At 38.7% G+C, this 27,766-nt stretch overlaps 1 protein-coding gene across 2 annotated transcripts in view; it reads left to right on the top strand.

The window, feature by feature from the left end:
* Positions 1–4,050: 4,050 nt before the first annotated feature.
* The window catches only part of LOC127659000 (cytoplasmic protein NCK2-like), a 576,925-nt gene continuing 553,209 nt past the window's right edge, over positions 4,051–27,766 (top strand). For both annotated transcript variants that reach the window (XR_007972482.1, XM_052148601.1), the window contains exon 1: positions 4,051–4,229. The gene's annotated coding sequence lies outside the window, so the exon portion shown is untranslated. The remainder of the gene's footprint in view (positions 4,230–27,766) is intronic.

The following is a 27,766-nucleotide window of genomic DNA, read 5'->3' as shown; positions in this document are numbered from 1 at the left end:
CGTTCTTCTCACTGTAATATCATCATCCATCACACGGGGGCGCAAAAGTATTAATAAACGTTGGTGACTTACTCTAAAAATGATTAAATCTAATTAAAAATGACATGGTGAGGGTGTTATTCAATTATTTGTATCTCATTATTTCTTTGCTCATTTAATTCTAAAAACTGAAGATTGGAGTCAGATAGGTGACATATTGGCTACTAGACCTGAATACAGTTTCAAAGTCAAACACATTCGTCTAACACTCCATGACGGTATTTGTCTTGAATACTACCTCTGTTGTTCCCTGTTTCCAGTTTATGTGAACTGGACCCCAATCTCTCAATGTTATTTCTACATAATCCCCTGCTGGCTGAGAGAAGCTCCTATGAAAGAACACCAAGCTCTTGCCCTTGACTAATTGGAACACATGAGGATACTTAATGATGTGAACATGTTTGATTACAGAACGACCGATACACAATCCTTCCACATTTCCTTAGCCATTAATTAGAATGTTGAGCATTTTGCAGAAGACTTATGTAGGCAAAATCCATATTGCTTAAAAAGTCCAAACATTTAAAAACAAGTCCGCTTGAAACTATTAACCATGACTGCATTTAATGGGTCTTAATTGTGAGAAATGGGCTCTTTCCAAATCCACAAACGATCCGATTAATCAATTAACTGTGTTGCTTGAGTAACTTTGCGCCTGTGCACAACCCGATTATTCATCACACAGAGAAAACACTGGATAATTGACCTCAATTACTTTGTTGTCTTCCCATTAGAAGAATGGCAACATCCAAACCACTTCTATTATGGAAATGGATTTTAGATTTTGAGGTCGAGTCATTGTCTTCTTTGTCGGGAAACTGAGGTGAAACTATAACAGTATTATTGAAATGGATGTCAGACAGGCTGGAAAGGGTACAAATTCCAAACCCAAATATATAGTCCTTTATGGCGGTTATTGTACAGTTATTAAAATTCCGACAAGCAGAATTAATCTGACACACTATGTCTCTGTGTGATGACAATGCCTTTATTTTCTTGTTTCTGAATTGTTTCTCTGGAATTCTTACATTGAGTAGTTGTGTTGTATTTATTTGGCCTGCCATCAGTGTTCTTTGGCTCACTCATTTTTGCTGAAACAACATATAAGATGCTAGTCACTTTATATGCCTTTTGTTTTAATGAAAACTACAAACAAGGCTATTGCAACTCTCATGCATTGGTGGCCTGGTGAGGTAACATTCACAAAAGCTTGGTTCAGAATGGAATAATAGCTTACTACATAATGTTTCCAGTGCAGTTCACTCACTTAATATTATTACAAAATAGTAAGTAAAACATTGGGTATAAAATATGTGGTGTCCCCTCCAGTATGTAAGTCTGATTGGTATTTTATGCATGTAAAAAGTTTGCACATAGTGCACATTATGCATTTTATATACTGCAGAAACAGTAAGTGTAGTATGTTTGTATGCTCTTTTGAACATAGCCATAAACTGCCATATCACCTGACATTGTGTTCAGCTTTTCACTGTTCTCTCACCCGATATCTCACGTTGCCTTTTACAGTGGAATTTACCACTTGAAAATGGCACACCTCTCAGGCACAACCTCAAAATAGGCTATAAATACAACCTAATGCGGGACGACTTTGTTCGGCATCTCCACATGTGAAATAACTTGTCAGAATGTGCCAGAGACAAATACATGAGTGGACTAGACTGTTTTCCATGTTTGTCATTCTGCATAACATGCATATGATTCCAATGATGTTCCTCAAACAAAGGATTAGGCCTAATGCCCAGTTGTGAGAATGGAGAGCACAGCAGGCTGGGTCAGTTCACGGAAATGCTAAGACAGAGATATTTAGCATGTAAATACATGGAAGATATTTGGTTTAGATAATCCATATTGTGTTCTGTGTGTGTGGATGGGGCTGAGAGTATAATTATTTATATTTATTACATTCGGTGATCAGCAACAGTGCACACACTGATATGTGGGGGTGATAGGCACAGTTGAAATCAATGAGAAGCCGATATGTTGGCATTTTCTTATATAAAAGAGTTTATAATTAACTGTCACTCACCTTACATTCATTTCACATTGTTTGTTTTATCAGAATGATTGAATGTGTCTGTTCCCTAGTTGTTCTCCATTGGTTTTGCATTTGGATCCAGATTTTACATTGGACAATCAGTACCAAGGTTGTTGATCAAACAAAAGTAAACAAGAATGTATTTAAAATCAAACATTGAAATGTATTATACTACCATGAACTGTAGAGGTCCCACAACATGCACATTTTGACAAAAGACATTTGTTGTCTCCTAAATTTCAACAGCTAGCCCTGTTTACCCTTGCTGTAAGTAAACCCATTTGTAATGTACAGTAGTCTGGGTCTTTTTTTACTTTACTGTTGATGATTTTTGTTGGCAACTGTCCAATTTGGCTAGCTTTTACCAAGTGACAGATGAATCTGTGGCAAAATAATGTAAAGTTTGATTGATATCATTGTATTTGACATCAACAGCAAAAGAAAAAGAAGGCATTTTCTCCCTTTTCTAACTCTAATATTTATTTTGCCAGATTTCAAAATGTTGTATTTCATTGTAAAACTAAATTTCTTCAGTCACAAAGTGATCACACTGACCAACATAAGCTCAGACTTTTTGCTCTAGAAACAGTGATTGTTTCACTAACAACAGCAAGCAATTTTTAAGTGGTATGAAATTGATTGATTTTTTATTTATTTTTTGGTCCAAAATTGTATTCTGCTGTCTACAGTAAAGATGTAAAAATAATACTAACAGTAAAATGTTACAGTTGCCCACAGGAACCACAGTTGGATAAATGGAAGGTTGGATGGATAGACAGACAGACAGACAGTCCCTCATGGATATACTTTTAGTTTGTTCTCGAATTGCTCCTTTTAGTTGATTAATCAGTCAGTTATGTTCTATTGAAAATATGAGTAATAACTCTATCCCTCAGCCCATTTCCTGCAGTTTCACAACTTTCACAACAGTTTATTTTTTAATATGTGTCATGATTAAATTGCTACAGTACTCTGTAGATAGCAACTCACATGAAAGCACTCTTGAAAATTCTGTCCTACAGGCTGAGAAAAACACTCATCAAAATCCAATATGTGTTCATATTTTTCCCCATTTCCAGAAACTATAAAAATCTCTGGTGAGTCAGACTTGTAACAATGGCAGGGTGACATTTTATTACGTTGTAGTCTGTAGTTCCTGTCAGGTTTTGGCAGCAGACATGGCAGGACAACAGAATAATTATGTTCAGCACAGAGAAAGTGCAATGATAAAAGCTAAATGCTCACAGGGAAACAGGACACTAGGCTGTCAAAATAATCCATCCGTCTGTCCGTCTGTCTATCTATCTGTCTGTAAGTCTATCCATCCATCCATGCAACCATCCATCCATCCATCGCATCCGTTTGTAGATCCATCTACCCATCCATCCAATACCTGTGGGCAATTGTAACATTTATACAGTTAGTTTTCTTATTACATTCAGGCTACTGTAGGCAGGAGAATAAAATTATTGGACCAAAACTTTATTTCATTATCATACATAATTCAGTATTCATATCATACATAATTCTTATAATTCCACAATACTATATGAACAGCATATACACAGTAGCCTATATATAAATACACAGCACATGTATATAAAGTGTATATATATATATATATATATATATATATATATATATATATATATATATATATATATATATATATGTTTGTGTGTGTGTGTGTGTGTGTGTGTATGTGTGTGTAAGTGTAATCTCTATTGTTTGTGAATGAAGAAATCTAATGTTACTATTGCTACAAAATTTTGTAAACTGGTGAAACACCGTTTATTTGTACATTATAGACCTAAAGTCTTTCAATTATAGGGACGAGCCGCTCTTTCACGTTTCTCCATCAGCAGGAGCATCTCCCCCTGAGCGCTCGCGCCTCCCTCGCGCTGTGGCATGGCAGCGGTGACGTCACCCGCGCATTGACTCGCGCTGCGAGGGGTTGAACAGATCGTGGGCTAGAGAGAGCAGCAGCCTGGGCCCACGGACAAAAAGAGAGGGGAAAAAACCCATCACGGACACGGATTTACATTCGCTACATATCGTTCCATTAATCTTAGTCTGCAAAGAGTGCTTTTGTTCCTGCCGTTCTAAAGCCCGATCTGTCAGGAGTTACACCAAGGTAAGAAGAACAGACAAAAATGTCAACCGGAGTAATAAATGGTCGTTTAAAGTTGCCCTGGTGTGCTTTCCCGGTGTGCGTTGAACGATATTGCTTATATAATGCACCGAGGAGAATCCGAGTGTATGGTTTAATGTTAGATGTGAAAGAAACAAAAGCACTTTGAGTGATTGTCTCTCGCGCACTCGTCTTTGTGTCTCTGTTACCACAATAGAAATGAAAACCAGCTCCTTAAGTTGCTAGATTTGACACATTGCTTGATTAGCACAGTGCAGATCATCTTTTGGTTGATATTGTTTAATCGCGGCTTTTGTTTTGTTTCTGTTTGGCGGCGTCATAATAGAGAAAGAATGAAATGATGGCTGCTGAGAATGGCCATTGTCATTCACTACATGTTCGGTGCACGCGCCATGGAATCATTTCAGATCGTAAGCCAAAAGCTGGCATATATTCATATTCATAGGGGATAATTGTTCATAGCGTTGTTTATTGTTTATATACAAATGTTATGCAGGGTTGTGAAAGTTTTATGCATGAGTTAGCATGACAAGAAGTGTGCTTTGCTCCACTGAAGTGTGAATTACTTCTCTGAAAGTGTGTGAAATCTTTAAGTTATTAGTGGGTATCTTGATTTAGACTGTGATAATGTGGTGTTATTTAAGCAAACTTAACAAAAAATGAAAAATGTGGGCTGTGAGATGATGTAGTTTCTGATTTCTCTGGAGGTTGATTTTTTTCACATGATGAAACACATTAGTCCAGTACCATGAACATTTTTAACATGCAATTAAAGAAGTACATTTTGCTGCAGAGAAAGACCTGTTTGTTTAAAAAAGGTTCTTAAGCTCTAAAAGTAAACGTGCAACATCTACACTAATGGTCATGTTCTTGACCCTGTATTCCTTTCCATCTTCCTTTCCCAGACACTAACATTCTTACCAGCATTATGATGATTACATTTTACACCAGTCAGGATTTCACCCGCTCTGCTTATGTGCCGTAAGTGGCTCAAATACTGGGCTACTTTGAAGACAATAATCCCATTATTAGTTTCTCAATTAATATCCTTAATGAATTGAAAGAACTAACCTGCTTATACTTGCTACATAGGGGTAGTTCTCAAGCATTATTCTCATCACTTTTACCGAACTGTTTTGTTACATTCTCATCAGACCCACTCAGTGCTTCACAGAGTCACAATTTGTAGTGTGTTTGCCCTGCAGTGACAGGTATGTGGAATCTTAGGCATGACTGTAAGACTTCTGATTAGGGATGGGTATTCATCAATAAATTGGTATTCGAATATTTATACTCATAAAAAATGAATATTCAAATATTCTATTATTTAAATGGAGGTAATTAATGAGAAAGAGACATTGTAAAATAATTTCTTTAGTCATAAAGGTTGCGTCACCATTAAATAAAACAAGCTTCTAATTATAATCAAAACAAGGTTATATCATGGCCTGTGTTTTTAAAAAAAAAATATATATATATATATATATTTAAACAAGCAATGCGTGAAAACAAAAATAGAATAGAATGAAAGCATTTTAGCTCACACAAAGCGAAGAAAAGAAACCGCTAATGAAGTAGACTGACGCAGTTAATGTACAGGACGAGTATAAACACTCAGCATATAATAGTTATTATGTTTATATTGTATCTCATGTCATGTTTTTGTTGAGAAAAACAACCGTATATACATGCTCAGTAAACTTTACTTATTTATACACACCTGTTTAAATGATGGAATGTCCCGTACCTCCACTAGCATAGTCTTTCTCGGATGCCATGTTTGTTGTTTACTGAAGCATCGCGGGAATTACGTTGCAACGGGGACGCTGCTTTCTGACGAGCTGCACATATACGAGAGGAAAGTGTACATCACTTATCCAGTACATTTAAACAGGAACCCAGCTTTCTCACAGTAAACCACATTCTCACAATAACCCACTTTTCTGGTGTCCATCTGAACATACTGACAGAACAGTTTGCTTAACAAATGTGATCAACTTGTGTCCGCACTCAACAGTGCGACCCAGTGCATTCTGTTATAACTGCCGGTTTTAGTTTGTGTTTTCTGGATTTAACATGTATCTCACTGTATATATGGCCAGCAAAGCAAAACTTTGCGAAATTGGAATAGTATTTTTACTATTCGATTAATTATTGCAGAATGAATATTCGACTACTTGTTTATATCCCTACTTCTGATGCTTGCTTTTTCTGTTATGAAACTCCTGTAAGTGTCCCAGGTAGTGCGTGCCATTGTGCAACAAAATATTACATCACTAAGCTTGTGTTATACAAGCCACATACTGCCATTAAGAACATTCCATTTAAAATGTATGAAACTGGTTTAATTTTGGAATACAACACAGCCATCACACCGAACCCAGGTCTCCCATGCTGATACTCGATGAACATCCGGTCGCACCACAGGAGAAGGTAAACATGTTGGAGCAAAAATGTCTGATAGGAGATGCCGCTCGTCTGTGAGTCGGCATAATATGATTTTTGGATACCGGAACTCTCGGAAACAATATACCAACTTCACATTTGATAATGTTGCTGTGACCTAAGGAAGGAATCTGAATCCAGACCTAAGGAAGGAATCTTATTACAATCTGTGCCTCCTTTAAAGGCATTGTTCACCCAAAAATTTCAAGTTTTACTGTGTTGTATCTTTTACATTTTTTCTGCAAGTTTTGTTTCCAGCTGGCTTCCATATATTTAAAGGTGAGCACAGAGCGGGATTACTCGTGATACTTAATAATTTTTGACCTAGGAAAAACCCTGAAAAACATCTCCACTGAATGGGACAACTCCTAAACAAGTCAAGAAAATGGACAGAAGCTTTTTATTAAAACAGGTGCAACATCTGTGGTGTAGGTTCACAAAAGCCAACACAGAGTAGAAAAATGTAATCTGCAAACTGTGTCGTGTGGCGATTATCACTCATGGTAACACAAGCAGTGTGTTCAAAATAAAGCACGCAAAAGAATATTAAGAACGCCAAAAGATATGCTCTGCATCTTTATGTTTTTCAAGTTCCAAATAAAGATAAAATTATATAAGCGAAAGAATTTGGAAATGTTTTATTCACTGATTGGATTATACAGTAACAGGCATTACAACATGGTTATTTAATATATTAACAAAGTTTTCTTGATACATTTTTTTTTTTTTTTTTTACTAGATTGTGATCTAGTATATATATATTTAAAATGAGTCAAAATTAGCCTAACATTGCAAAGATAATGACTCCAAAGTTATCCTGAGCTTTTCATTACTGATCTCATTTACAAATGTGCCGTTTTCTGGATCGGATTTAGGAATGTGCTGTGTACACGGTACTTGCAGAGTACCAGCCACCAGTCTGCCAAACAAAAGGCTGCTCAGTCAAAGCTCTCACTTTTCCTCTCTCCTTGTGTGTGTGCAAAGGAGGGGATAACTCATCTGAGCTCTGCCAGCTATATTGCTAAGACACTGGCATAACATTTAGTCCACCCGTTACATGGAAACTGGATTATCATGAGTGGATTGATATCTGCAACTCTGCTCACCTCAAGTGCATTCAGTAGGCTTACAGTATCAGTGTGGATATGTGTTTGTGTGTGTGTGTGTGTGTGTGTGTGTGTGTGTGTATATATATATATATATATACACACACAGTGCATCTGGAAAATATTCACAGCGCTTCACTTTTTCCACATTTTGTTATGTTACAGCCTTATTCCAAAATTGATTAAATTCATTATTTTCCACAAAATTCTACAAACAATACCTCATAATGACAACATCAGAAGTTTGTTTGAAATCTTTGCAAATGTATTAAAAAATAAAAAATCACATGTAGATAAGTATTCACAGCCTTTGCTCAATACTTTGTTGAAGCACCTTTGGCACCAATTACAGCCTCAAGACTTTTTGTGTATGATGCTACAAGCTTGGCACACCTATTTTTGGGCAGTTTTTCAGTTCTTCTTTGCAGCACCTCTCAAGCTCCATCAGGTTGGATGGGGAACATTGGTGCACAACCTTTTTCTGATCTCTCCAGAGATGTTCATTCGAGTTCAAGTCTGGTCTCTGGCTGGGCCACTCAAGGACATTCACAGAGTTGTTTCGCAGCCACTCCTTTGTTATCTTCTGTATCTAGCTGTGTGCTTAGGGTCGTTGTCCTGTTGGAAGATGAACCTTCACCCCAGTCTGAGGTTCAGAGTGCTCTGGAGCAGGTTTTCTTCAAGGATGTCTCTGTACATTGCTGCATTCATCTTTCCCTCGATCCTGACTAGTCTTCCAATTCCTGCCACTGAAAAACATCCCCACAGCATGATGCTGCCACCACCATGCTTCACTGTAGGGATGGTATTGGCCAGGTGATGAGCGGTGCCTGTTTTCCTCCAGACATGACGCTTGCCATTCAGGCCAAAGATTCAATCTTTGTTTCATCAGACCAGAGAATTTTGTTTCTCATGGTCTGAGAGTCCTTCAGGTGCCAAACTCCAGGCGAGCTGTCATGTGCCTTTTACTGAGGAGTGGCTTCCGTCTGACCACTCTACCATACAGGGCTGATTGGTGGAGTGCTGCAGAGATGGTTGTTCTTCTGGAAGGTTCTCCTCTGACAGAGCTCCAGCATTTCTCAGTGGTGAGAGTGACCATCAGGTTCTTGGTCACCTCCTGACAAAGGCCCTTCTCCCCCGATCTCACAGTTTGGCCGGGAGGCCAGCTCAAGAAAAGTCCTGGTAGTTCCAAACTTCTTCCATTTATGGATGATGGAGGCCACTGTGCTCATTGGGACCTTCAGTGCTGCAGTCATTTTTCTGTAACCTTCCCCAGGTCTACAGACAATTCCTTGGACTTCATGGCTTGGTTTGTGCTCTGACATGCACGGTTTACTGTGGGACCTTATAAAGACAGGTGTGTGCCTTTCCAAATCATGTCCAATCAACTGAATTTACCACAGCTGGACTCCAAATTTGTAGAAACATCTCAAGGATGATCAGTGGAAACAGGATGCAACTGAGCTCAATTTTGAGTGTCATTGCAAAGGCTGTGAATACTTATGTACATGTGATTTTTTTTATTTATTTTTTTATTCGTTTTTTTTATTTTTAATAAATTTGCAAAGATTTCAAGCAAACCTCTTTCACATTGTCATTATGGGTTATTGTTTGTGGAACCAATCCATTTTGGAATAAGGCTGTAACATAACAAAATGTGGAAAAAGTGAAGCGCTGTGAATAATTTCCGTATGCACTGTGTGTGTGCGTGTGTGTGTGTGTGTGTGTGTGTGTGTGTGTGTGTGTGTATATATATATATATATATATATATATATATATATATATGTATATATGTATTATTTTGTATTTTGTTTTGCATGTAAATTAAGTTACAGCCTGTAAAAGCAAGATATTTAAAACTGTTAATGCTGTCAGATGTTGTTCAGAAATGTTGTATGTGGTGATTTACAGAAGAATGTCAATTAGAGACAAGTTTGGCCTTGTTGTTTCAGACGTAATTTGTTTGAAATTATAGTTTACATCCATTGGTAATTATGTCCACCCTAAAAATCTTGCAAGGCAAGTGTTCTCTGTGTCTCTTAGCTGTTTTACGCTAACCTCTCTGCCTCTGGCTCCCTCATAACTTTGACCTAAATATACTTTTACTTTGCTATTAAAGAATGTAATTATAGTGTTTATGGATTTGGCAATGTCTTGCAAGTATTTGGCATAGCCGCAGATAGTCTGTGGTTTAGTATTTTGTAAATGTATTGCTTTATCACATTCAAGTGGTTAAAGGCTACCCATTTCCAATGCTGGGCGGATGTGCATTGGAAAATGATGCACACTATTTTGCAAAGCCTATTTAAAAACCTCTATTTAAAAGCTGCAGAGTTTTTTGTTGGTGTGAACCATGCAAATGCCCCACATGTCATTGTCTCGCATATCCATACATTTCGATTGGGAAATCACTTTGGGAGGCTTGTTTCTGAAACATCACAACACAACAGATTTTGTGGCTTGCAGTGGTAAATTGTTTTTTTTGTGACGTGCTGTCGAAGTTAATTTTAATACAAGGCTTCATAAGAGAGAGAGAAGGCCCAGCTTGCTGGCCCAGGAGACAGACGGCCCTTTGTAATTGAATTCACTGATGACGGTCAAAGCTCAGACCACAGTTTTGTTATTTTTATCATAATCATTTGTAATCTGGAGCGGCCATTACGTGTACAGCTGATTTTGCGATTGTAGCTAGGTGAAAATAGATTGGTCATCATGTCTCTGGTGAGAAAGAGGATTTACACATTAGATGTGTCATTCTTCTGTTTTGGATGAGATTGAAAGGGTGCATATACATTTATCGTAAGCACTGGATTTTATAGGTCATATGTGCAGACTAGAGATTGGACTGTTAAAGTAATCATGAGCCATTATTCCAGAGATTTCACTGTTCCTCTAAAGCAGGAAAAACGTTTGTTAAACATGGGGAATGCTCTCCTGAGTAACTATTAGTGGTTAAGGACATTTTCACTAGAAAATGTTTATTATTAAATGTTTAATATTTACTAGAATTTGCCCCTTGGCTGAACCCGTTCTTTCACATGATTTCCATGGTGGACCATCTCAGACTCTCATTGCTGCTCTGAGCATCTCTACCTGCCTTTGTTCTGCCATTTCTTATCTGCAGACCTGGTTTCTCCTTCGATCCATCCTCTTTACTATCAGAGCTCTGTTAACACTCCTCTAGTCTCACGTATCCAGATGTTAGACTTCATGATAAAGTCTGTCCAATATTGCAGCTTATTCTTATTGTATTGCAGCCTATTTGTAACCTCTGACTTGTCACTCCATCAGTTGGTCCAGCAAGATGTTTGTTTTCTTACATTAGCAGATTTCAGCTCTAATGTAGCAAAATCACATGGGAAATCCACATGTTGCTTCCAAATGTTCATGTATCCTGAAATATTCCCCATTCTGCCAAAATACTGCAAGAACCAACCCCATCTGAATTTTTTGCATTTGTTCAAATGTATTCAGCTTTTCCTGTGGCGCTACCACCGAGCAACCACCGAGACACTGGTTCTGGTCCAGTCACAGTAGAAACCAGGACGTAATCGCGTTAACATAAACAAGGGTGAGTGTGATTCTGAGGTTGCATTTGCTCTCTAAAATTAGTCTGCTTTTCTACTATCTTTATTACATCTAAATGATGGTTTAGATTAACTGATCATTAATTAAATTTACAGTCATAAACATCCTCGGAAGGGCTCCTTGAGCAGTAATTAAGGGTCATCTGCTCCAAGCTGCATGGCTGGTTTTGAATTCCCTTAGCTGAATGGATGTGCTGGACTGGAGCAGGTGGTGCAGGACAGGAGTGTGAAATTCAACACCACCTCTAAGTGCTCCATGCATCTCAGAGTGAGCAGTAGATTTGGGCCCTGATGGCCTCTCTCCCCTGCTGATCCTGACCCTTTGCTTCCCCTCCCCCTCGGTTAGCCAGACCTGAGTTTATTAACAGATTTGCCAAGATGTTGAAGAGGACAAAATAGGCTTGGAGTCATGGGAAAATGGGAAAAAGAGTTTATTATTCCATCTGAGGAGGGTTGCTCTTGGTTTAATGATTTAAGATTTGTGATGTCCCAGCAGGACATCAAATGTCAGATGGAACAACCCACCAAAACAATCATAATATTCATGACATAAACATTTGTAGTATTTGTTAAAATTGGTTTTACTTCAACAAATATATATGTATTTTCCAATAAAAATTGGACGTGTTCAAAATGTTTGATATGTTCGAAACAAACATAAATATTGTATAGTGTTACAGTTCTAAGATTTATTTTCTATTTAATTTTTTTATGTAGATTTTCCATTTTCATTAAGGAGAACCTTATTTTTGGCTGACCCATGTATTTTATGGGTCATATATTTCATTTTATGTATAGATCATATATTTTCATTTTATGTATGTTGTTAATATTATAGTGTTTATATTACCATTTTATTTTTATGTTTGTATATTATTACATACTAAAATTTACTGATTCACATGACAGAGAATACCTGTATAGGTCAGAAAGATCTCCAGAGAGATGCCATTGCTATCACTTAGAAGCACTAGAAGATGTTATTGTCGCTATACAACAGGAGATGTAGGTGCAAACAACAGTGGATGTGCATGTCAACAGCACATGTGTGAGGAGGTCAGGAGATACCTTGATTTGTAGAACTCGAGTCTGAAGGAAAATAAAGACATCGCTATGGGCCTTAACCTCTGAAAAGAAATAGTTCAGTATCTCATACCAGTTGTAGCGTGCATGCGCTAACAGCCTGTTTACGTGTGCTGGTGTTCGACTGTACGAATATGCCAAGCGTTCATGCCAAAACTGACTTTGGGCTTTAAACAAAGTAGTGAAAACAGTACAACATATCACAGCTTTGAGTTTGCCCTGCCAAATTAAATATGACATCTACTCTGACCTAAGTCTAGACAAAAATATAAACCATATACAATGTATCTTATATGCAGAGTGGTGCAGTATGGAAACACTCTTGACATTTCAATCAACAATTCATAGACCAGATGTCTTAGTAAATCATGTGTTTTAGGGGATGGAGCTGATGTACACGTGTTGACTATGGCCATATGTTGAGAGCAGTTAATCGTGTATAGGTGACCAGGGAGCTTTGTTGAACTGTGATGAGCTTGTGTGTTTGTGTGCAGATATCTGTGACTGCTTCAGAACTCCAGAGCCCAAGGCCTGACCACTCACAGTCAGCCTCTCAGATAAAGGTCATGACCACTGATTTGTGCTGTCAAACAGACCAGCAATTGAGAGAGAGAGAGAGAGAGAGAGAGAGAGAGAGAGAGAGAGAGAGAGAGAGAGAGGAAGAAAGAAAGAAAGAAAGAACTGGGAGTTCACATGAAAGATTCACACAGAAAACAAAGATGCACCAATGGGACGGAGAGCAAGAGGCAGGAAGTTGTTGCTGAGCACTTGATGTACTCTCCCTGTCAATTATGATTGTGTCGGTGCAGTAAGTGTCTGCTGCTTTGTTTTGTTGGAGGGTTCGTTTGGAGCAGCGTTGGTTTTTGCTCTAGTTAATTTGATTTACTTTTCAGCTTGCTTGAATCCAATTGTTTCTAAGTGTTTTGCATCCCCAAATAAACAGTATAATTATTCTTTGTGCTGTTGCTGAGTTGCCTATATTCGGCTGGGTGATATAGCTAAAAAAAAAACTAGCTATCAAAAAGTTTTAACTGTAGAATATACTCCAGCACCAGCCACAGAGGAACACGGAAGATTAAAAAATTAGAAACAGTGCTTTGTTTACCGGTGTCTCCCTCTGACATGGCAGCAGGGGCGTGTTTAATGATGTAACCACATACAGGTGAAACTCGAAAAATTAGAATATCGTGCAAAAGTTCATTAATTTCAGTAATTCAACATAAAAGGTGAAACTAATATATTATATAGACTCATTACAAGCAAAGTAAGATATTTCAAGCCTTTATTTGATATAATTTTGATGATTATGGCTTACAGCTTATGAAAACCCCAAATTCAGAATCTCAGAAAATTAGAATATTGTGAAAAGGTTCAGTATTGTAGTCTCAAAGTGTCACACTCTAATCAGCTAATTAATCCAAAACACCTGCAAAGGGTTCCTGAGCCTTTAAATGGTCTCTCAGTCTGGTTCAGTTGAATTCACAATCATGGGGAAGACTGCTGACCTGACAGTTGTGCAGAAAACCATCATTGACACCCTCCACAAGGAGGGAAAGCCTCAAAAGGTAATTGCAAAAGAAGTTGGATGTTCAAAGCACATTAATAGAAAGTTAAGTGGAAGGGAAAAGTGTGGAAGAAAAAGGTGCACAAGCAGCAGGGATGACCGTAGCCTGGAGAGGATTGTCAGGAAAAGGCCATTCAAATGTGTGGGGGAGCTTCACAAGGAGTGGACTGAGGCTGGAGTTACTGCATCAAGAGCCACCACACACAGATGGGTCCTGGACATGGGCTTCAAATGTCAAACGTCTTACCTGGGCTAAAGAAAAAAAGAACTGGTCTGTTGCTCAGTGGTCCAAAGTCCTCTTTTCTGATGAGAGCAAATTTTGCATCTCATTTGGAAACCAAGGTCCCAGAGTCTGGAGGAAGAATGGAGAGGCACACAATCCAAGATGCTTGAAGTCCAGTGTGAAGTTTCTACAGTCTGTGTTGGTTTGGGGAGCCATGTCATCGGCTGGTGTTGGTCCACTGTGCTTTATTAAGTCCAGAGTCAACGCAGCCGTCTACCGGGTCATTTTAGAGCACTTCATGCTTCCTTCAGCAGACAAGCTTTATGGAGATGCTGACTTCATTTTCCAGCAGGACTTGGCACCTGCCCACACTGCCAAAAGTACCAAAACCTGGTTCAATGACCATGGTGTTACTGTGCTTGATTGGCCAGCAAACTCGCCTGACCTGAACCCCATAGAGAATCTATGGGGCATTGCCAAGAGAAAGATGAGAGACATGAGACCAAACAATGCAGAAGAGCTGAAGGCCGCTATTGAAGCATCTTGGTCTTCCATAACACCTCAGTGCATCCATGCCACGCCGCATTGAGGCAGTAATTAATGCAAAAGGGGCCCAAACCAAGTACTGAGTACATATGCATGATTATACTTTTCAGAGGGCTGACATTTCTGTATTTAAAATCCTTTTTTTATTGATTTCATGTAATATTCAAATTTTCTGAGATTCTGAATTTGGGGTTTTCATAAGCTGTAAGCCATAATCATCAAAATTATATCAAATAAAGGCTTGAAATATCTTATTTTGCTTGTAATGAGTCTATATAATATATTAGTTTCACCTTTTAAGTTGAATTACTGAAATTAATGAACTTTTGCACGATATTCTAATTTTTCGAGTTTCACCTGTACTATCTATTCCCTGAAACGGACAGTTTGAAGAATCTGATTTGTGTAAATGAATCAAGCGTCCCATGCTAATGAGGTTTTAAATCAGAGACACTATTAAAACATCTCTTAGGATTCTAATACTTATGAAACTGGCCTACCGAAACCCTCTTTAGAGAAGGTATGTGTAAAAGTTAAAGGATGGCAAAGGAGGAAGCTGGGAACCAGCTTGACACCACACATAGATGTTTATTGCACATACACGTTTCAGTGTCACATAATAAGGCATTTCTGCCGAAACATTCACTGCATGTGCTGCTTTTCAGCAGACATGTTCAAAATATAGTCACACACAAACACATCACTTATGCGTCGCTCTCTTCCTGTATGCTGCTGGCTCATCTCCTCAAATACTCCCACTGCCCCTTACTGGAATGTGAGACCGGTGTGGCATACAGGTGGAAATAGCCTCTTGGCCCCGCCCTGCTTGCCACATACCCCAATCGGAGAATTCTCTGGCCTGTGACCTTTCTACTAGTAGGCTTGTGACCTACTCCTGAACTCTTTTTCAGCAGAAACGTTCAAGACATAGTCACACACAAACATACACAAACTGCTGCTGTCTCCTCACGTAAATACTCCCACCACCCCTCACTAGAATGTGAGAATGGTGTGGCACACAGGTGGAAGTCATTCACGACTTATCTTCCCGGCCTCGCTCTGCCCAGACACCGCTCGGCCCCACCCTGCTCGCCACAGTATGTTTATTAATGGTCTAAGAGAAAGTGCACAAAATATTGCCACTATATTCACAGTTTTGTTTAAACTTTTACTACCAATTAACAAAATAAGATCATAAATAATCATAACCTTATATAAAATATAAACTATTTTGCATGTTGAGAATGTCTAAACATTATAGGATGTAGCCCAACAAGTCAACACTGTGGAAATAATGAAACATTTCTGGGAGTACAGTGGGAAAAGCAAATACACTTAAACTGTACCTATTTTTACACACCAGTGTAAAATATCAACTGTCCTTCAAGTTTGCGCATATGCACTCATACGTTGGGAAGTTTTACTTAAGAGGGAAACCCCATTATTGCAGCGCAATTCTGCTGCAGGTCATGATGGAAAGTTAAGGAAACAAACACAGCAAAGACTCTGGAATATTTGGAAAAAGTGAAGCAAAGGAAAATAAAATAGCAAAGTCTTCCTCTGATGCAATATTTGTTATTGACACAAGCATTGTGGGGAAATTACATTGCTGTGGAGAAAGCTGCTCACGGACTGAGCCGCATGTAGCCTATACTGGAGTAAAGAGGATGCCTCTTTATAGAGTGTATGTAAATGGGAATGCAACTTTTTCAAAATAAGTCTCTTTCTCATGATTAGCTGCTTTCTGGTGTCCATGTAAAAGTAGTCGTTGTGTAATTGATACCCTGGATTTTCCCATTACTTTTCTTTTTCCCTTAGTTCAGAGAATGGGTGTTGTTAATCTGACAGAAATCTTGGTTAAGCCATGTTTACTCCGGTAGTTAAAACATGTTCCTACCCATTCCATGACTCCAAATCTGCTCTCTCTTTCTGAAATAAACTTGAAATCTCTGCTGAAGTGCTACAATTTCTTGGAAATGTCTCCTCCAGTAGTTCTTTTAAAATACAATACAGCTTGCACTGTAACCCAGTTTCTTAGAAACTGTGACAGAGCCTGATAGTCAATCCCATTATATGTTCTTTAATCTCGCTTTCTCTTGTCTTTCCCCTCTCTCCACTGCTCTCTTTTGCCTTCACTCTATTTGTTTCCTCTCTTCAGGATCATCTATGGCAGTATTTCTCTACCTTTTTGACACCAAGGCCCCCTGTTGTCCAAGACGATATTTGAAAGCTGTGCATACCTCAACACTGTAGCAACAAAAAATGTCAAAGTGAGAATTTAGGGGTTTATTTTCACCAGAGTGAGAAATATTATGTCAGTTTACACGTTGTAGGCCTATCTTGATTTTAAGCTGTTTTGAGCATTTTAAATTAAGTTAGATTAATTTAACATTAGGCATGTAACAATACACAAATTTCACGATAGGATACGATATAGCCTCACGATACAATACAATATGATACGAGCACCCACAAATCTTTCCCTCAAACTTATTCAAGGATTCGACATAAATGTCTTTTACATCATAAATTCCACAAAATTGTGTGACATTGGCAACAAATAATGTGCCTAATGTACACAATCAGTTACATTTGTTATGTCAAAAATGCAACCAAAATATAATTTGAATAATTTGAGCTCTCTGAAAGTGCAAATTCAGTATCCACATTGTAAGCATCCAAATAAGGTACTTCAGTTAATACATGAATAAAATATTATAAAAAATAAGGTCATTCAATCACATACAAGTGATCATCAATCATTTGATGACAGTTCATTGCCTTGTGGAATATTGTCACCTCTACAATAGTCAAGCAAGTCTTTCAATCCAAAATACTTGCATACCCACGACAGGAGAGTATGTGTGTAACAGTTAAGGATGGACAAGGAGGAGGCGGGAACCAGCTGAACAGTAAACAAAGTTTAATAAGAAACTCAAAATAAAACAAACAAAGACACACATGCAACACGGCCACATACTTCTCTCTCTTTCTCTCTCTCTCTCTCTCTCTCTCTCTGTCACTGCCATGGTTTGTCCTTTTGTTGCTCTCCCCAGTGCTTACTGCAATCAGAAATGGGTGTTAGATATTATAGCGCTCAGGTGTGTGCACCCTTACCGCTTTCTCTCCAGATGAACGCTCGACCACACCCCCACCACCACAATGGTACACCTGCCACAGTTATATTTAAAAATCCTGTCACAGTTTACTGTGATAAAATTAAGAGTGGTGATGTGAATACATGAAACGTCTTGTAATTGATGCTGGTGCAGGTGTTTTCTCTTTCTATCGTCAGCGCTGTTCAGAATATCAGGTCAGGAATTGGCTGGTTAGCAGGTCCCTGTTAGCACCTGCTGGTAGATCCTGGAACTACACCACCGGATAGCAAAAAGTATGTTTCTCCATAGACAGCCATTCAAAAGTAGCTGTGTTTTATGACTAAATAATATTTTTTCCAAGAACCATTTCAATTGAAATAGTTTCATTTCATTACATTATAGCACGTCGTCATTCGGTGACAGATTGTTTTTGAAGGGCTCTGAAAAGCGTGAAATGTATTTATATTTTTCCCTATCTATTCCCATTGATGAGTGACACCAAATTCCGGAACTGAGCTCCCATGAGCAAACATGGCAGCCTCCATTTCGCTTGCTTTCTTGGAACCCTGCGCTAGCTGAGCACAGTCATAGAGATGAATGAGTGTGCTATGAATAGTCCTCTCCAGGTATTTTATTTTATAGCTCCATGGTTGACGCCCACGTAGACGGAAAGAGCAGAGTGCAACTTCAATCACTCCGTGCACATCTATGTCCCACATGAGAAGCATATTTTGCACTTATAAAGCAAGAGTAATATTATAAGGTTGCCGCAACACATGACAGAAATGCGTACAGATGTGGCTGCCATTAGAGTGGGGTGCAATCCTCCATGTGCAGCAATGACAACTTTGTAGATCCTTGGCATTCTAGCTGTCAGTTTGTCCCGATAATCAGGTGACATTTCACCCCACGCTTCCTCTAGTCTTGTTGGGCACTTCTCACACACCTTACAGTCTAGCTGATCCCACAAAAGCTCAATGGGGTTAAGATCCATAACACTCTTTTCCAATTTTCTGTTGTCCAATGTCTGTGTTTCTTTGCCCACTCAAACCTTTTCTTTTTGTTTTTTGTTTCAAAAGTGGCTTTTTCTTTGTAATTCTTCCCATAAGGCTGGACTCCTTGAGTCCTCTCTTTACTGTTGTACATGAAACATGAATGGTTATTATTCTCAAACTAGAGACTCTGATGTACTTATCCTCTTGTTTAGTTGTACATCTGGCCTTCCACATCTCTTTCTGTCCTTTTTAGAGCCAGTTGTTCTTTATATTTGAAGACTTTAGTATACACCTTTATGAAATCTTTTTTTTATAGCCTTCATTTCTCAAAACAATGACTGAAATGTAGCTTTCTTTTTTGCCATATTTGACCTTATATTGACCTTAAGACATGCCAGTCTATTGCATGCTGTGGCAACTAAAAAACAAACACAAAGACAATGTAAAGCTTCATTTAATGAACCAAATAGCTTTCAACTATGTCTGATATAATGGCAAGTGATTTTCTAGTACCAAATTAGCAATTTAGCACGATTAATCAAGCATAAGGTGTTGGAGTGATGGCTGCTGGAAATGGGGCCTGTCTAGATTTGATCAAAAAGGATTTTTTTCAAATAGTGATGATGTTTTGTACATCAGTAATTTCATGACGATACTTTGTGATCAGTTGATTGCGACTTTGGTGAATTAAAGTACCAATTTCCTTCCAAAACAGCAAAATCTGCACATTATTCCAAACGTTTGGCCGCCATTGTATACATCGATCATTACGTGTTGTATCAATGACATCACGTCGTTGGTTAATTGATTCATGCATCGATCCAGATCAATGGATCGTTACACCTATAGGACAGTTTATTAAATATGCATTACTCCTCACTTTATTACAGATTGTAAAGCTAAAACCAAATTGCTTTACAGCTTGTTTTTGGTGCCCCTTTTTGGACATTTCACATGGAAAATGGAGCTCACACATGCCCATACGCTCAACAACAGTTCGCTTTGACCACTGGGTGCAGTATTTTGCATTTCGGTAAGCACAGATCGATATTAGCTAAAGAAAAGCCAACATACTGTTCCTGATTTCACTGTGAGATCAGTCTGGGTTGACGACTACTGATCTATGGTATGTCCAATTCCGATACAGATGTGTTCAAGAATATCCTGTTTACCTCGTACTAAGTGATTTTAACAAGATCAGAAGGTCTTTCAAAGATTTGATGTCATGAACCTTATTATATTTAGCAATTTCCTCAAAATCACAAATTTTATCAACCCGGTACCTTGTAAACAGAAATTTGTTCAAATTGAAATTGGTGTGTAGCAGCTAGTTAATGAGATTGAAGCTCTGTCATCTTTTGAGCCATATGCATCAAATGGCCAGTGAACGGACTGTGGGCACCCGTGTGTGTACCATCTGAGGATGTCCTGTGTGGGGATTATATGTGTGAGTTAAACTGTCAAGCCCCCTTTTGTCAATGTCCTGATGGTTGAGCCCATCCACCCACCCCTTTGTGCACCCTCTCTCTGTTGTGTGTCTCCTGGCCTGCTCTGGTTAGGCACACATGAATTGCATGTCGGCTGATTGTGCAAAGAGTTTTTCTTTATTCATGACTGAACAGGGTCCAACAGAGAAAGAAAACACATACTCACAGTTTTCCCTGTCACGGTACTCTTTCATAGGAACACATGCAAGTATTTGCTGATGAAGCTGTGTCGTGTGTTTGTTGGACCGATGCCATGGGACGCTTCTGGCCACCCAGCAGGGTTAAAGTGGCAGTGTCCTTAGTCTAATTAAGATAGCCATTGACTCTCTGGCCTGGCCTTCTGCCTCAAATGGCGAATCCAGATTGTGCCTTTGTTGGTTAGATTTTTCCTTTGATATTCTACTAGGGGAAAAAGACATGCCTCAATGCTATTTATAGATTAATGGTTAGCAGTTATCCTATGATGTTTTAGACATCTGTATAGCTTTGTTGAGATGCTTTCAGACAGCTTTGCAAGTAAACAAAATGCATTGATTGAAAGACTTGCATGTTCAGCATTATATTCAATATATTTGTGATGATTTTACTGGTGATAAACAAAATCAAGCAACATTGTGAATGTCGCTGTTATTTTAACATGCTTTTCATTTGGCCATTAAATGTCTTTTCACACTTAATAATGTTTCACAATGTACGTAAACAGTTCGTAAACCCCAGGTTGACGTTCTTGTTTGCATATTTACAGTGTCAGTAATAGGGATGTTAATGATTAATCAAAAATCAATTCATTGTCATTAATAATTTGATCGATTTAGCTTATCGATTAATTAATTTCAGGATAAATGTGTTCTGAAATAAAGCCAGCAGATGCCAAAAAGCTGCATTACACGGATCACAGAAGAAAATGCACAGATGCGTGATGAAGCAGGCTTGGAGCATTTCTCTTTAAATTAACATTAATGTTTTCTGCACAGATCACGATAGTGTGTTTAAAGTACATGAAAACAAGCACTGTTGATCTCCTTGTTTCATCCCAACATACAATTGTGTCAGCGATAGTCGGTAAAGCACAAAGGCACATTCACCTGATATCTCACCATCACCTTATAAACGGTATGTTAAGTAGGGTACAACAGGGCTATAGGCACCCCCTTAATGAAATGTAGCTTTTTTCATGGTCACAAAATGCATGTAAGGAAAAAATAATCATTATTTATTGATGGAGCAACATCATTTGTGTTAAAAGAAATGATAACAGAAGATTGCTTCTATTAAAATTCAGTTTAAAAAAGTTAGTGAGGGAGTAAAAGCACTTGGGGAAAAAGCAGCAATCCACACATTGGAACACAAAAAATCAACAGATTTATTCTATAGGACTGAAAATCCATGTCTCTCCATGCATATGTCTCATAAGTCTCTCTCTCCATGCAGCGTAGTCTGTTTAACTTGCATGTGCTCTCGTTAAGGGACAGAGCGCTAGTTTTATTCCCACTGTAAAAAAAAGCTAATTTTCTCTCATTAATTCGCCTTTAGAGATGGTGCTAGATTGGCCTGCCTGCAGTCCTGACCATCTTCAATTGAGAATGTATGGTACATTATGAAGCACACAATATGGCAATGAAGACCCCGCACAATTGTGCAGCTGAAGACCTACATAATAAATGAATGGGGGAAAATTCCACTTTCTAAACATAACAAACGTGTGTTTTCAGGGCCTAAATGCTTTAAGTGTTATTAGAAGAAATGGTGATGTTTCATAGTGGTAATCATTTGAATGTCCCAACATTTTGGAATGTGTTGCAATCATCTGATTTGAAATTACTTTATATTTAATCCACACCCTTAGATGTCAAATTTAAATCCAAGACAACAAGCATAAAACAGGTGGAGCAAAATCTTAAGGAGTCATCTTTACAGTTTTGTGACTGTTGTAGTTTCATTGAGAGATGGAGAGCTTGTGTGCAGCAAGTAACACGATAAGCAGTGTTTTTTGTTTTTACATATATGTGTCACGTACCCCGCTCCTCTGCTTCTCCCCGCTTCGTCGGGCACACACGCACACTCACTCCGCGAGCTTACACGCTCGCTCCCCGCCTTCGAGCTCCCACACTCACTCCGCGAGCTTACAAGCTCGCTTCCCTCCGTCGAGCTCACGCGCTCACTCCGCGAGCTTACACGCTCACGCCCCTCGATCGAGCTCACTCGCTCACTCCCACACACCCCCCTCTGGCTCTATGCTCGCACCCAATCACGGGATCATTAGTTTCACCTGTACTCGTCCCAATCACCTGTTATTCGTTTCACCTGCACCGCTCGTTTGTTCCCCTATATATATCACAACCCTTTCGTCTCACTCGGGTTGGTTATTGTTTAGTTACCCCTTCACTTTGCCAGCACTAGTGTTCCCCTAGCCCCCCCTGTTTATTCTACTTGTTAGATTACTGCGTTTATTCTGATTACCCGGCTTTGACCCCTTGCTTTCCTTGACCACTCTATTGTAGATTTGCCCTTTTGTAATATCCTGATTTTCCCGGCTCTCGACCCTACGCTTTCCTCGACCATTCTCCCTCTGGATTTTCCCCACTGTACCTTCACCTGCTTTTTATCTAATAAAGCAGTTTTGACTTGCATTGTGACTGTCTCGTCTTGTGTGTGTGTGTGTGTACGGGTTACAATATGCAAGGAAACAAATTAACAATCCCTTAGTCATATGGACATAAAACATATATATATATATATATATATATATATATATATATATATATATTTTAGAGATGCACCGATTGCAATTTTCTTGGCCGATTCGAAGTGTGACCTGCCGATACCGATTTTTCTTATTTTTATTTTCTTTCTAAGAACTATTATTGACCGCATATACAAACAAAATCTACCTTTCTTCAATGCAAAATTGTATTTTCATAATACAATCAATTATTAAACATTACAATATCCCCCAAACTGCACTAAGTTACAGGATCTTCTCTCACTTAAACAACTGGAAAGAGGTAGAAATAACAATTAACTGCAAATTAGTTGCTTTATATAACAGATGTCATTTTCCACTATTATAAATGGACCTTTTTATCTTTATTACTCGTCTAACAAATCAAGTCCAAAGATCTGAAAACCATACCTGTCAACACTCCCGTTTTTCCCGGGAGTCTCCCGTTTTGTTATTTCTCCCAAAAAAAACTCAAACCACGTTATATGAATAATCACATCAATATATTATTCCAAGGTGGTCCAGTTGCCAGATCTTGAATGAAACGCATCCTACTCACACAATCGACACATACAAATTACAAATCATTTATGACCACAATCTGCTGTTGATCACAATTCGCGCTGTTGATATCTGCGCAGGCAGTAGACGCGGGATGTTAAATCAAGCATCACTGGTAGATGGGAGAAGAAGACTCAGCTGGTGGGCCGGTGAAAAAACTAAATATACATGTAAACAGCTGGACGAAAGAATTTAATTTAATGTCCCGAAGCCATATCGACAATGCCCACGCCTTTTGCAAACTGTGTCGAAGAATTACGTTACTTTCAACTATACAATTGTATGTATTTAGCCTGCCTCTGTCATCCATCACCTCATTTCCCCTCTCCTGGATTTGTGTACCCAAATGTTGACAGGTAACCGGCTGCGTGTGTGACATGACACGAGATTAAACAACTCTGGCAACGCGACGTCGGAAAAGTATCCCCTACTCTGTATCGAGGATATGTATCAGATTTCTGAACCCTCTGTCCTCAACTATAGAGAACAGCTGGTCATCCAGGGCCATGAATTCCATAATTTTCCTCGTAATTGCTTTGGTCTTTTTGCTGCTCATTCCAAGGAATGATAGGAGAGGCTGCTGACTTGTGGCTGGCTCTGGCTAGCTTTAGCCGCTTTCCCTTTTTAGCTTCTTTTTTAAATGGGCATTTTCAGCTGGGTGATGGTGTTATAAATGTCTAATTAGGTTTGTTGATCCGAAAGTTATTGTGGTGGTTCCCCCACGGTTTACTTTGGCCTTACAATTATTACAAATTGTGAACTTTATGTATTCTTCACTCACAGTGAAGATCTTCCACGCCAATGACATGTTTACATGCAGCTGTGACGTTATTGCCTGTGCTGCTGGCAACAAAACGGATCGGTTTGGGATCGGCAAGACGGGAGGCTGACCGGCCGGTCAATCGGCTAATTCCGGTCCCTGGCCGGTCGATCGGTGCATCTCTAATATATATTATTTTATTTATTAGAAAAGAATGCAAAATATGTTTTCATGGCCAGTTCATTTTCTCAATTCACACACCATTTAGAGCAAAAGCCCTGGATATAATCTGGCTGTTATAGTGAGGACCACCTCTTCAGTGAGTGTTTTGAGTCAATATCTAGTTAAGCTAATACACTGCAACTCACACATTTATGGGGCTTTTCCACTGCATGCTACAGCTTGACTCTGCTCAATTTTTGGGGGTTTTCCACTGTGGATATTAACTGGTACCTGGTACTTTTTTAGTATCACCTCGGTCGAGGTTCCAAGTGAGCCGAGCCGATACTAAATGTGACGTCAAAACCTTGCATATCAGCAATGGGAGGGAGAGTGGATGGTCGATGGAGGATGGTATGTTTTGTTACGTTAGCTCTATATTCAGCTTGAAAGCTTCACTTTATTTAGTTGACCAGCTACTGGAAAGCTTGCTTCTAAAACAACAAGGCCAATTTAACTGTAACACATGTGTAAAATCACCATGCAACAACTGCTTTATGAGTTAGTAGCTAACAGCTAGCGGTCGTGTTATTGCTTGTGGTCAGTAATGTTTGTGTCACGTTTAAGATGATGTCACGGCAGTAGAGGCAGCGCAACTATGACAATCAGCCTATAATCTCACCCATGTTGAGGCGGCACTAAACTGCAGTGGAAAAGCAAACTCAGAAAAGTAAAGCGAGCGGAGTCGAGTCGAACCATAACATGCAGTGGAAAAGTGCCATAAGATGTATACTAAACTGAGCCTTTAAATGTATAAGCATCACCTGGGTTCGAGTCATATGCAGTACATGGTAACAATGGTGGGCTCTTAACGTATCCCTTGCTGGGTTAATTGGATGGCACATTAATTGCTTGGGCCGGTACTCAGTGAAGAGGAATGCTAATTATAGGGTGCTGCTTCTAATAAAAAGACTCTTTCAGCCATCACAGACATTTGGTTGGCAAAGTTTTTTTTTTTTTTAGAGATATTTTGCATTACTGGCTTATTAGGCAATGGGAATAGACGCAGTGTGACAGCTGCAATGCGCCCTCAAGCTGAGAGAGAAATGTTGGGGGGGGGTTTGCACAGTGAACAATCATAATTCGAGTCTCCTTTCTGCCCCCAGAACCACTCGGGCCGAGCCAGATTAGTGTGTACAGTAATTGAAGTTCTGCTTCAGCCATCGCTGTTCTGAGTTGGTCAAACGAAGATGACATGCAAGAAAGCAGTGAACAGAGGGATGTGTGCATACGTGGTAGTACTGCATGCTCTTAAATCCCACAATTCAGTCCTTTGCCAGCCCTTGTTTAGTTGGCACATGACTTTGCAATGACATCATCTGTGGAAAGATAAAGATGGAAATTGAGACCCAGAAAGAGCCAACATAAGCCAAGGACAGACTTTCAGCATTACAGCTGGACGATATAGCCAATAAAGATTTTATATCTCAATATTAATTCTACCTTTTCATGATTGATGAGTATGTATTTGCAGTATTGCTGTAATTGTATATTTGTGTTTTTATATTTTATGTATTTTAATGGTTTATAAGGGTGTGTTTTCAGAAGAAGTATAATTTTGACCAAACAGACATTGTTGCAAGAAGAAATAAAATGTTTAATGCAGAAGGTAAAATTCATCAAGACACTGTTCTTCACTAAATGAACACAAGAATAATAATTAATACATTTAAAATGCATTAAATGCATAACAATGATATGCACCAATATAAAACACAGACCTAGTAGTAAACTGCAATATGTACCTTCATATATTTTCACTAAATCTTTTTTAATATATGAAAATAAAGTCTTTTGTAAAATATCTCAGTGATGATGCAAAGAATTGTCAGTTTTGAATCAGTTCATTGAAATACACAGATTCAACTGATTCCCCGAAATAAATTAAACTTACCAACTCCAATGCCATTTTTGGTGCAAAACTTTAGATCAGATACGCTATTAAAACATCTCTGACGCTCATCATCTTCTTAACGCTCTCATTCTCATTAGATGTGATACATGGAGGAATCACACAACTAGTAAAATGACAGTCTTTAGGAAACTTATTGACCGAATAAAAAGTGCATTCAAATCACAGCAATATTCAGTGTTGCTTAACTTAATATTGCCACTAAAATCATCCCCAATATATACCGGTATTGAGAATATTTGATTATCTGCCCTCCCTTCTTGACAGAACTGGTCCAGTGAGGAATGGGCTGCATGAATGAATTATTGAGTGATGGATGGAGAGGAAGGTTGATAGAGGTAGAGGGTCAGGATATGGTTTTTGCTGTCTTTGCCATACGTTTAGTTTTAACTCAGTGTGACATCCTGTGCTTGGACACTGCCAGTTTCTACTCTTAAGGAGCCCAGAATACGATCTGCTCTGAGCGAGAAGTTTCTGTCTTTCCAATGGACCCTAACTTCGCTCTGCAGAACCACCTGCTCTGTCAAGATAACGCACAAGGGTTTACTTTAATTTTATTTTGGAGTGATTTTAAGTAAGAATTTCTTCAATTCGAGTAAAAGGAAAGTGCAATCTACATTTAGCAATCTAACAACAAAATAAATTTAATGTAAAATTCAAGTCACTTTAACGAGGAATATCAAAACATTGTGCAACCTCGAGTTTAGCAGTCCAACATAAAATCATCTTACAGTAAAATTAGTGCAATTTGAGTAACACTTAAATGTTCTTCTAACAGGAATAAATACAACTTTTGCATTCTTAATCAACTCTTAGTAATACACACACCCAACTCACCACATACACACAATCTCTCTCCCCTCCTCCTTTCCCTCCCCTCCCTCCACATTCCGCCTCTCCTCCTCTCTCTCTCCCTCCCCCTCATCTTAGAGTAACATTAGTGCAATTCGAGCAACACTTAACTTTCTTCTAACAGGAATAACTAAAACTATTGCAATCTGAATTAAATCTCAATGGGGCAAGGAATATAATTGAAACGACTTACAGACTGTAAAAGTCACACAGTTTACGCAATTTTCTCACTCATACGTGGCCGTTAAAGTAAACCGAAAAAATGGCCTAATAACAAAATTAGATGCAGCATGGTGTAAAGATACGTTAGCAGCGGTTCAGAAATTACTTTTAGCATGGGGTTGATGAAGAAACATTTAGA

The sequence above is a fragment of the Xyrauchen texanus genome, chromosome 18 (genome assembly GCF_025860055.1).
Source record: "Xyrauchen texanus isolate HMW12.3.18 chromosome 18, RBS_HiC_50CHRs, whole genome shotgun sequence".
In the NCBI taxonomy this organism is placed as follows: Eukaryota; Metazoa; Chordata; class Actinopteri; order Cypriniformes; family Catostomidae; genus Xyrauchen; species Xyrauchen texanus.
The sequence above is the reverse complement of the archived record's forward strand: the minus strand, read 5'-3'. Positions and strand labels throughout refer to the sequence as shown.